The sequence below is a fragment of the Bos grunniens genome, chromosome 25 (genome assembly GCF_055505025.1).
Source record: "Bos grunniens cultivar Pamir isolate PY7600 chromosome 25, Bosgru_T2T1.0, whole genome shotgun sequence".
In the NCBI taxonomy this organism is placed as follows: Eukaryota; Metazoa; Chordata; class Mammalia; order Artiodactyla; family Bovidae; genus Bos; species Bos grunniens.
This window is the reverse complement of record NC_141189.1, coordinates 41963778-41974536: the sequence shown is the minus strand read 5'-3', so window position 1 is coordinate 41974536 and position 10759 is coordinate 41963778. Positions and strand designations below refer to the sequence as shown.

Genomic DNA, 10759 nt, shown 5'->3' with positions numbered 1-10759 from the left:
ACGGTTCTTTGGTGTCCTGCAGTCCTGGGGGGGGGGTCTTCCTCCCGAGAAAGAGGAGTGCCAGGCCCCCCCAAGGCCACCACCTGCAAGATGCACACGTGGCAATTTGCACGAGCTTGTGTGTGTGCAAGAGTGCATGTGCGCGTGATGGGGTGTGTGTGCATGATGGCGTGTGTGTGCATGATGGGGTGTGTATACATGATGGCATGCACACAAGAGTGCATGTGTGTGTGATGGTGTGTGTGTGCATGATGTGTGTGTGTGACGGGGTGTGCATGATGTGTGCGTGATGGTGTGTGTGCATGACGGGGTGTGTATGCATGACGTGTGCGTGGTGGTGTGTTTGGTGTACAGATGTGTGAGCATGTGTGTGCACAGTCTTGCTTGGATGCACGCCTGGGGTGTGGATGGCTCTCAGGAACAAGCAGAGCACAGACTCGCACGTGCCTGGCACGCGCGTGCCAGGGGTGCAGGCCCGCTCTTGCAGGGATCTGGCTGCCCACCCCCTGGCCCCGCCTGGCTGGAGGCCAGGGGCTGCCTCTGCTCCTGTCCCCCTCCTCCATGGCACATGGGTGTGGACTGCCAGCGTGAGAACGGCGCTCTCCCGATGAGCTGAGTGAGAACTCTCACAGGCGGGGCGGGGGCGTCGGTGCCCCAGGCTGCTCAGGGTCTGGGCGCCAGCCCACATCTTGCGGCCCCAGGGCGCTGGGGGAGGGGTGCGGAGCAGACTGGGGTCAGAGCGGGCTTCCGGGGAGCCTCTAGACTCAGCTCCGGAAGTCTTTCGGGGCCGCCGGCACAGGGAGGGGCTCTGAGGACACAAAGTTGGGTCCAGGGGGAGAAAGAACGTTCCGGCAGCCTCAGCAAGCCGCTTGTGGGGCGATAAGCACCCATCACTGGGCTGGGTGGGTAGTGGGCTCGCAGGCGCCCGGGAATGCGCTCTACCTGGGACAGCCAGCACCCCCAGTACCCCCGCGTGACCTCAAGCCTCTCTGAGAACAAACAGCTCCATGTTTGGCCGGCTCTCGCTCCCCACCCGGCCGGCGAGCAGACTGAGTGAGTCACACGGGCCCAGGCTGGGGCGGGGGTGGGAAGACCGGCCCCCTGCGCCGGGGTCTGAGCAGGCGGACAGTCGGGGAGGTCAGTGGGCACCATCCGGGCACGGGGACAGGGAGAGCCCACAGGTGCTTGCGGTAGGCTCCTGATCCAGACCCCTGCCCCGTGTGACCACAGCAGGCACCCGGGACGGAGCAGGAAGGAAATGGAGTACTGCTGCACCCCCGATGGCCAGGACAGGTCCCGCCACCCTGATGCTGGGTGAGCGCGTCCAGGGAGCTCTAGACAGGTGGGCATACCTGTGGCTCCAAGGGGTACAGGTGACCTGTGGGGACTGGTGGCCACTTGTCCCCACAGGCGTGGACAACTTGGAGCTGCCCACAGAAGACAGGGCCCTGCCACAGGCAGAGCCGCTGGGGGCAGGGAGGGGGCCAGCGGGGCCTTTTTCTCTCTGCTGCTGCTGCTGCTAAGTTGCTTCAGGTGTGTCCAACTCTGTGCGACCCCAGACACGGCAGCCCACCAGGCTTCCCCATACCCGGGATTCTCCAGGCAAGAACACTGGAGTGGGTTGCCATTTCCTTCTCCAGTGCATGAAGGTGAAAAGTGAAAGTGAAGTCGTTCAGTCATATCAGACTCTAGCGACCCCATGGACTGCAGCCTAGCCTGCCTGCACCCGCCAGAGGCCGAGGCCACACACCCAGCTCCTCCCTGGTCTTGGGTCCCCCTCCTGCCTGCCCCACTTCTCAGACACCAACAGGATCCTCTGGGCTCCACCCCCTCCCCCAGTTAAAACTTGTGGAGCCTTCCTGTGGGGGAGACTGGGGGCAGCCCCTCCGTGGCCTCCTACACCTGTCAGCAGCTTGTCGCCTTGGCAATGGCCTGGGGGAAAGAATGGCTTCCTAAAAACATGGTCTCCATCGGCACCCTCCCTGAAGAGCCCCCCAGATGAACCCCCTTGCTCTTCCCTGGCATCAGGACGGCCGTGCTCAAGCCCCGCTCTGGGAGCCCCATGGGCACCGTGTGCTCCTGCGCTTTGTGGGGTTTCTCTCACCTCCCCTTGAGATGGCTCTTGACGGCAGTGGGCTCGGGTCCCGGGCAGCCGGCTTTGCCCTGAGCCCTTGCGGGTGGACCTCTGCCCCACCTGGGCCCCAGGCCAGAGCCCGTCCATGCTGGATCAGCACACCCTCGGAGACAGGCCCTGCCCCCATGTCCCCGCTGGCAGTGGCCTGGGCACCCCTTGGGAAAGGGGGCATTTGGCATGATGTGGCTGAGGGTATAGCTACATAAATGTCTAGGTCCCCTTGGGGGGCTCCCTCACCACGTGGTTCCATTTTCAGCTTCCTGGTCTTGGCCACACTGGCCTGTCTCCTCTGTCTGCAGCCCCGTGTGAGCAAGCACGTGCCAGGGGACCCACTTTGTCCCTCTGCCTGGAGGCCCCCAAGTCTGTAGAGCATTCCGTTCCTGGCTGGGCCCCGTCACCACAGTGGGAACCTTAATTAATGAATTACCTTGCTAATTAATTAATTATCCAAGAGTGCTTGTGGAAGAGGCATCTCCAGCCTCCAGGGAAGGTGCATCTGCCCGGGGTTGGAGGGGGGGGCGCTGAATGGGGGCTGCAGGTGAGCCCAGACCCCCGAAGGAGGGGCCGGAGTGCTCGTTTTCAGGGGTCTGTCTCTGCCTAGACCCTCTGGCTGCACGTGGAGGCTGGCAGCCAGAAACTGGGCTGAAACTCACCCCACCCCAGGGGCAGGCGGGTCTACACAGGCCTCCGTTCACACCTTCTGCCTGCTCAGTGCTGCAGGGGGTCAGCCCCTGGCTCCCAAGCTGCTGCACACCAGAGTCCCTGCCAGGGCCCCAAGATCAGGGAGAAGACCCCTACCTGAGGGTCCAGCCCAAGTCCCTGGAGGTGTGGGCGTCACTCACAGAGGGGAGGATCGGGGCCTTGAGGCCATGGAGAGCGGGCCTGGAGCCCTGGACCCTGACAGAACGTGGGGGTGCACAGGGGGGCCAGGCCCAGCTCTGGGGGTACCCATGCTGAAGCCAGGGTGGATGCCACATAGCATGGCCTGAGTGCCACGTGTGTGGCTGCTGCCCGGCCTTTGAAGGGCGCTGCCTGGCCTTTGAAGGGCACTGCCCATGCCCAGGGGCCCGGCTCTCATTTGGTGAGGTTCAGCCCCTGCCTGCTGGGTGTTACTGTACCCCCAGCCCATCTCACCCACACCCCCGAGCTGCTGAGGCCCTGGGAGCCATCACTGGATACCCCACCCCGCCCAGCCCCTCACACTGGCCCGCCCGCCCGAGGGAGGCTCATTTCAAATGGCATCTTCCAAAGTGAAGTTCACGTACTGTAATACAATCAGCATTTTTATAGTGAACGGTTCAGCGGCATTTAGTACATTCACGGCCTGACCGACCACACCTGCCTAATTCTGGAGCTTTACCTCACCCCAAAGGGACCCCGCCCTCTCTGCCAGCCCCTGGTGCCCAGTGGGTCACTGCCTGTGGATCTGCCAGTTCAGCACGTCTCATAAACTGTAGATGGGATTGTACTGACGTGGCCCTGGTGTCTGGCCGCCCGCGCGTCGCGTGTTCAGGCTCATTGGTGCGTGGCGGCAGGTGCTGCTCCACTCCTTTCCATGACCCAGTAGCGGTCCGGTGCTCGGGTGGACCATGTGCTGCCTGTCCATTTATCTGGTGCACGTTGGGGTTGTCCCCGGTTTTCGGGTGCTGTGAATGCGTGTATGAGCATGTGCTAAAGTCACTTCAGTTGTGCCCAACTCTTTGCGACCCCATGAACTGTATAGCCCACCAGGCTCCTCTGTCTATGGAGCTCTCCAGGCAAGAACACTGGAGTGGATTGTTGTGCCCTCCTCCAGGGGATCTTCCTGACCCACGGATCGAACCCGCATCTCCTGCGACATCTGCATTACAGGCAGATTCTTTACCACTGAGCCACCGGGAAAACCCTGAATGCATGTATGTATTAAACTCCGGGTTTTGGGTCTTTTGGGTGTGACCCTGCGCTGCGTGGGGACTCGGGTTAACACTCTGAGGAATTTCCAGACAGCACCTCTTCATCTTCCTGCTTCCTGGGGGTCTGGAGTAGGGGCTGCACTTGGACGGTGTCCGTGGGTCCTGCCAGGAGCCCTCTGAGTTCCTTGTAGAGCTGGTGCTCCACAGATGGCGCTGCTGGCCAGCTTAGTCTCACCAGCATGCTGGCCCCTGAGTAGGGGCCACTCTCATGGCGTGTGAGCCACCGGCCCTTCTGCGGGGATGCTGCCAGGGCGAGGCTGGCGAGGGAGGCCCCCCTTGTTAGTGACGTGTGTCTGATCGGATGCTGGCAAGGGAGGAGGCTGCTCTGAGTCTGTGGCAACCTTGGGAAGTGCTGGTCACCAGCTGGGGGGCCGGGCAGGAGGCCTATGGGTTCTGGCTGCCCCACAAACACTGGGCTAGGTGTGTCTGCTCGGGTGGGTGGCTGGGGAGCCAGGAGTGGGGACCCCTCCCCAGCCTCACTTAGCCAGCAGCCCTTGTGGATCGCGGTGTCTGCACTTCCTAACACCCCAGCTTGGTCACTGCACCAGCGATGCAGCTCCAGTGACGCTCACGTCATGTGTGGATCAGACTTCCCACCTGGGCCCAGCCCTCTTGCCCGCCTGCCGGCGCGCCTGCACACGCGTTCTCTGTAACGGGGTTGCTTTGTTCCCCACCGCAGACTTTTCCCACTCAGCCGCACAGGACATGTTTGGAGCAGTTCACGCACCCGTCAGTGGTCTCAGGGCTGCAGACACTGCTGTCCAGTGGGGCTTGGGCCCCTGCACCCAGACCGAGAACGTCAGGGTGCCTCGCCGCCGTAGCGGGTCCTGGAACAGAGCACTCGGTTCCGGACGCTGTGCTGCGCGGAGCGGGGCGGGCCCTGGGGTCTCCGTGCTGCCCTGAGCCCTGCCCATGGGGTCTCCAGCGGGCTCTGGGGAGGCGCGCTCCCTCCCAGGCCTCAGGGCCCAGGTTGTTCTTCCGCAGGGCGGGGCTTCCTCCCCCATGAATAAACATATGCTTTTCTCCTCTGGCAAATAGGAAGCGCAAGGTTGAGTGCTCCAGGACTGGAGAAGACAGAGATGAAGGCCGGCTTGCGTGGGCGGCGTGCAGCTACGGGTGGGGCAGGAGCAGAGCCGTGGGGAAGGGGCGGCCGCCCTCGGGCCCCCCACCCCGCGGCAGAGAGGGGTTTCCCACCAGGGGCCGCCCAGAGGCGGTGCGTCTGGGCAGGTCCAGAGCCTCAGTAACAGCTTGGCGTCCACCCTTCAAGTCCGTCTTCAGCCGTTCATCTTCCTGCCCATCGGGGCGGCTCTTCCACACCACACGGGACGGCCCGATGCTGGACCCTGGGGGCAGGGTCTGGAGGCACCCCCACGCTCCCCACCGCCGCAGGACAGCCTTGAGGGCTTCCCTACAGGGGTCTGCCTGCTAGGGGTCACAATCAGCTAGGGCCTGCTCTTGCATCTATGTGTCCTGGACCCTGGCGTAGTGGAAGGACGGGGCTCCGGGGGCTGCCGTAGGTACAGGGCAGGCAGCAGGGGGGAGGTGGTCCCGGCGCGAGCAAGAGTGGCCTGGCCTGGGTGGTGGCCTCAGCCATGGTGAGGAGGGCACAGATGCTGACCCGGATGTCTGGCGTGGGCAGCTCTGGGCCACCCCAACCCGGGTTCCTTTTCCTGGTGCTGGAGCCCCTCTGCCTGGGCACGTGGACGTTCACGCTGAACAGTTGTGGGCTGGGCCTAAGAGGGTGAGTGAGCCCAGCAGATTGCTCTGGGGGCAGCCAGCTCAGGCCTTCTCATCCTCCTGGGAGCTTTGCATCTCTGTCCACGTGATCTCAACGTGGCCTGGGGGGTCAGGGCTTAGACCCCACATAGCAGCCACACCCGGGGACTCCGCCCTACAGCCCTTGAGTCCTGTGTTCCCTGTGGGTTTGTGTCTCTGGGGTCTGGAGCCCGGTTCTGCTGTCTGACCCCTGGTGATGGTGTCCCTCACCCTGACCCTCCCCCACAGGCCCCGCCCTACAGCCTCAGATCCTTGGTGAGGGGCAGGCATGATGTCCCCTCCCTCCGCATGTCCCGGGCGGCAGGGGAGGGGCCGTGGCAGCCTTCATCAGGATGAGGGACAGGATGGGGGGATCTGAGTGACCGTCCTCATCTGGAAAGTAGCTATCATCACCACTGCTGTACAGGTGGGGAAACAGGCTAAGAAAACGTGAGAGGTGGGTGGTGGTGCTCAGTCGCTCAGTCCTGTCTGACTCTTGGCAACCCCATGGACTGCAGCACGCCAGACTGCCCTGTCCTTCATCATCTCCTAGAGCTTGCTCAAACTCATGTTCATTGAATCAGTGATGCCATCCAATTATCTCATCCCTGGTCATCCCCTTCTCCTCCTGCCCTCAGTCTTTCCCAGCGTCAGGGTCTTTTCCAGTGAGTCGGCTCTTTGCATCAGGTGGCCAAAATATTGGAGTTTCAGCCTCAGCATCAGTCCTTCATTCAGGGTTGATTTCCTTTAGGATTGACTGGTATGATCTGAGGCTAAAAAAAGGTGAGAGGTGGGTGGGGGTCATGAAGAGAACCTGGCAGTCAGGTTCTTGTCCCCAGACTCGTGGAACCAGCAGGTCTGGGTGGGCTGTGGGCAGCTGCATAATGCTGAGGATTTGGCTCAGGGGTCCGGGACCACACCATCCTGCGCCACCCAGGCCTCAGGGACCCCCACCCTGTGCCAGGACCCTGGAGACCAGTGTCCCTGGTGATGGGCATGGTGAGTCAGTACCCCCATGGCGTGGCTGCTGGTGGGTGGGCTGGCTGCCTCTGGTGTGTGCTGATCAAGCCTCTCCTGACCTCCCCAAACCCCAGCTCCCTACCTTGCAGCATCCTAGCACCTTTGGGGGTCACCCTGCTCCCCAGTTGTCTTCCAAGCAGCCCTTGATGTGCTTTTCTTAACCAGCTGGGAGTCTGGGAATGAGAAGGGACATGGAGCTAGACATTCTGAAGTGGCTCCACAGAGCCCGGCCCTGGGTGAGCCCAGCCTCTCAGCCCTCAGCTCCCCAGATGTGGACTCTTCAGCACCATGGACAGCGACTGCTGTCCACCTTGCCCTCCTTGCCCTCTGGGCCTGTCATTGGGTTTGTGTCGGGTGCTTTGCAGCTGTGGGCTGGGAGACCATGGATCCAGCACCAAGAGTCTTCACGACAAGACTGACTTCCTGCACTGCACCGGCTGGGGGAGGCGAAGCCTGTGGGCATGGCTGCAGGGGTGGGAAGGTGGTCCCCACCAAGGCTACAGAGACAGAAAGAAGGGAGGAGCAGGGAGGAGGCTGATGCAGGGCCGGTGGATGCGAGGAGAGCTTCCAGACGGAGTGTGCGGCCCGTGGGGCAGGGTGGGGGCAGGGTATGGCACTTGAGGGGGTCCCAGGACAGACCAGATCCCTGCCCCCTTTGCTGACTGGGTCTCCGGGCCTGGCTCTGGGCCCCTCTTTGAGCCTCTCTGGAAACCCATTTCTCATTGCAAGCCCCCAGCCTGGGTGTGGGACAGGCTTCCCCAGGGAGTGTCAGTCCAGGCCCCACCCTGCCCAGGCTGGACAGCAGGGCTCTGTCAGGCCAAGGCCCAGGGGGGGTCCGGGAGCATGGGTCAGCAGTCTGTCTGCCTCTGTTTCAGCCTCCAGGCCTGGACAGAACCTTCCTGGCTGTGGGGTCCCGTGCGAAATACCCAGGCCCCAGCCCCTCTGCATGTGGCCAGGCCTCTTGCTGGGCTGGCGCAGCCGTCTCTGCCCAGCCACACGTCAGCCTGGCTTCCTTGGACCTGCAGTGGAAATTGACTCTGATTTGTAGAATTTGGTTCAAAACCTACAGGATTTTTAATTAAAACCCGGAAAATCCATCTGTGTAATTAAGCCTCCGGAAGTCAGCGGCTGTGAGATGAGAGTCCGGTTGGCACCGCCTGTCGTCAGCTGCCCACTGAGGCGCGACTCGGGGATGGCTGGCCTAGGGGGCAGATGGAGCCTCCCTCCAGCGGGTCTCCTCTCTGGACTGGGCCAGGGGGACCCTGTGCGTGGAGAGCCCTCCCCAGGCAGGGCGGCTTGCGTCTCCTGGGTGCACTTTGTACAGACACGGGTTGCAGGACCCCGGGACCTCATCCCTCACATGGTGTTTAGGTGGGGGTGGGGAGGGTGTATCATAGGATGGTAACCACCAAGGGCTGTGCTTGTGGGGATGGGTGGGGGCCATACTGGCCAGGTAGGTCACCCCAGCTACACGGACCGTGTCTCCGCTGCTCACATGAGCCTGTGCTCATCCCTCAGGGTCATTGCAGCCATGGAAGCTGTGCTGAGCCCCTGGGGCAGGCCCCAAGGTTGAGGGAGGCAGGCAGGGTCAGGGGAAGCTGAGGTTGGGGGTTTGTCTACGGTTTGGGAAGGTATCGAGGTAGGACCGCAGCCCAGAACCTTGAGCTGGACTGTCTTTACAACTTGCTGGGGACCTGGCTTGAAGCACGGGTGGGGGACTGTGACCCCCAGTGCCTGCCCAATAGCTCTTCATGGGTCCCAGTCCAGACCAGCCTGGGGCTCCAGATGTACACGGCACTGTCGAGTGCCAAGGTCCTCAGCTCTGCCCTACGCCAGCTCCAGGGTCTGGGGTGACCTCAGAGCGAGAGTGGGTGCAGGCCCTGGAGGAATCAGGCTGGTGACATCAGTCTGAGAAGAGGGATGTGATGATGGTGGAAGATGGGAGGGGCTGAGGGCTCAGGGGTGGGCTGGGCTGGGCACTTTGCTGCTCCTGGAGCAGGACGTTCACCACGTGGGAGGCAGGGCCAGCCAGGCAGAAACCGTTGGGGTAGAGGAAGAGCTAGGGGAATTGGGGCAGGGAAGAGGTGTCGCGGGAGACGGGTGCGCAGTCCCCACACCCCTGCTGCTGGGGACAGGCAAACCGAGGGCACAGGCTGCTCTGCGCTGCCTCCCTGCAGGGGTGGGGGCGGGAAGCCTGCAAAACCAAGGGACCAGCCAGGTCTGGGGAGCATCTGACCATCACCCACCAGGCCCAGCGCTGCCTGCTCGCGGTGGCCCGCCATTGCGGACGTGGGGGCCGGGCCCTCTGAGCTATCTTAGCGGGATGCTGATTTCTGTTTCTCTGCAGCCAGATCACAGCAGAGGCACTTGTTACTGCTGAACCCATTAAGTGTAATTATGGCGCTCTCAGCGGGAACGGGTAATTACATCGGTGGCCCAGTGCCACACTGCGAGGGGCGCCAGGGACCAGGGGCTTCAGAGAGGCCACTGTTGGCCCTGTCCCTGTGGGGCACCGGGGGAGAAGGGTCTGCCCCTTGTCCCGGTGGGGCAGGCTGCCAGCTCCACGATGGAAGGGCAGACAGACACAGCCCGGCCTTCTGCCCATCCGCCTGAATTAACACACAGGCCCTGAACATCCCCACGCCTTGTCCCTCCCTGACCCCGGTCACGCATAGCCTCTGCCAGTGTATCAGGTGACCTCAGGGTCAGAGACCCGCATAGGCGGGGCCACATGGACCCCGAGCCTAGCACCCACGTGCAGAGGGGCGTAGAGTGGGCTCTCAGGTCCCTGGAGACCGACCCACTTTGTGGAGCCAGGCCCTACTGCTATGGTCACCTTGTTGAACTGTGCAATGCGCCCTCCCCCAACTGGCGGACACTGAGGGGGCACAGAGGGGCACCAAGGCTCCAGGGCACACAGCCCGCATGTGCTGCAGGCGGTCCAACCCATCATCCTGTCCAGCCCCCTGGGCGCCGGGGGTGGGGCTAGGGGCCGCGGTACCGAATTTCCCAGGCTGTCTTCCAACAAGCAGTGTGTTCCAAGTGCTGACTCTCTCTCTTTAGTAGGAGGCCCTTTCCACCCCACAGAGCTCGGGAAGGCTTCTCGGGTCCCCTGCTATCCAGCCCAGGGCGGCACAGGCGGGCAGCCCCACGAGAAGCCCACCCCGGAGTTGGCTATGTGTCCTGGTGGGAGGCGAGGTACAAGGAGTGCCCCAGGGCCCTCCCATCTGAGGGACACCTGCCTACACCCACGGGCTTGAGTGAAGCCCCACTGCCCCCACCGGGGAACCCCCTTCCTCAGGCCTGGCACTGCTGGCCCACCACGTGGCTGCCTTCCGGAGGAGCAGAGGGGGAACTTGGCGGTGCACTGTGGCTTCTGTGGAGCCGAGGCGCCACCTGGTGGCCACTCTCAGAATGTGCGTCCTCATTGAGGTGGCCGGTGGCCTTCCATCCTGAGGGCCAGCAACCCTGCAGGTGACCAGGTTCACACAGCACGGGTTGGTACAGCACTGGCTGCTGGCCAGGCACCCTAATGTCCTGACTGGACACCCTTCTGCCAAAGGGAGAGTCTCCTGGACGGGACCCTTCACGAGCCGACTAACTTGGGGGGTGGTCCTCACTCACCTGTCCTTCGTCCATGTCCCATCCCCCTTCATCCAGGTTCACAGTAGGACTGCAGGTCCCCTGGGCACAGGCACTGAGCTGGGCTAAAGTTCGCATCCCTCTTGCTTGTCGCTGTGGTCAGGGCATCCTCTGGGGTTACAGGAGGGACTCTTGCAGGGCCACGGAGAGGGTCTTTGAGGCTGCCTTCATGGCACCCGTAACAATTAGTGGGCATTTGTAGTACTTGGGGTCCCAGCTGGGCAGCAGTGGTGAGCCTGGCCACAGTTTAGGGAGC

At 62.8% G+C, this 10759-nt stretch overlaps 1 long non-coding RNA gene across 1 annotated transcript; it reads left to right on the top strand.

The window, feature by feature from the left end:
* The first annotated feature begins 783 nt into the window (after positions 1–783).
* On the top strand, positions 784–6490 carry LOC147345702 (uncharacterized). Its single transcript, XR_015154910.1, has 3 exons — positions 784–1053; positions 1231–1342; positions 3930–6490. It is a non-coding gene; the product is annotated as an uncharacterized LOC147345702 (long non-coding RNA).
* The last annotated feature ends 4269 nt before the right edge of the window (positions 6491–10759 follow it).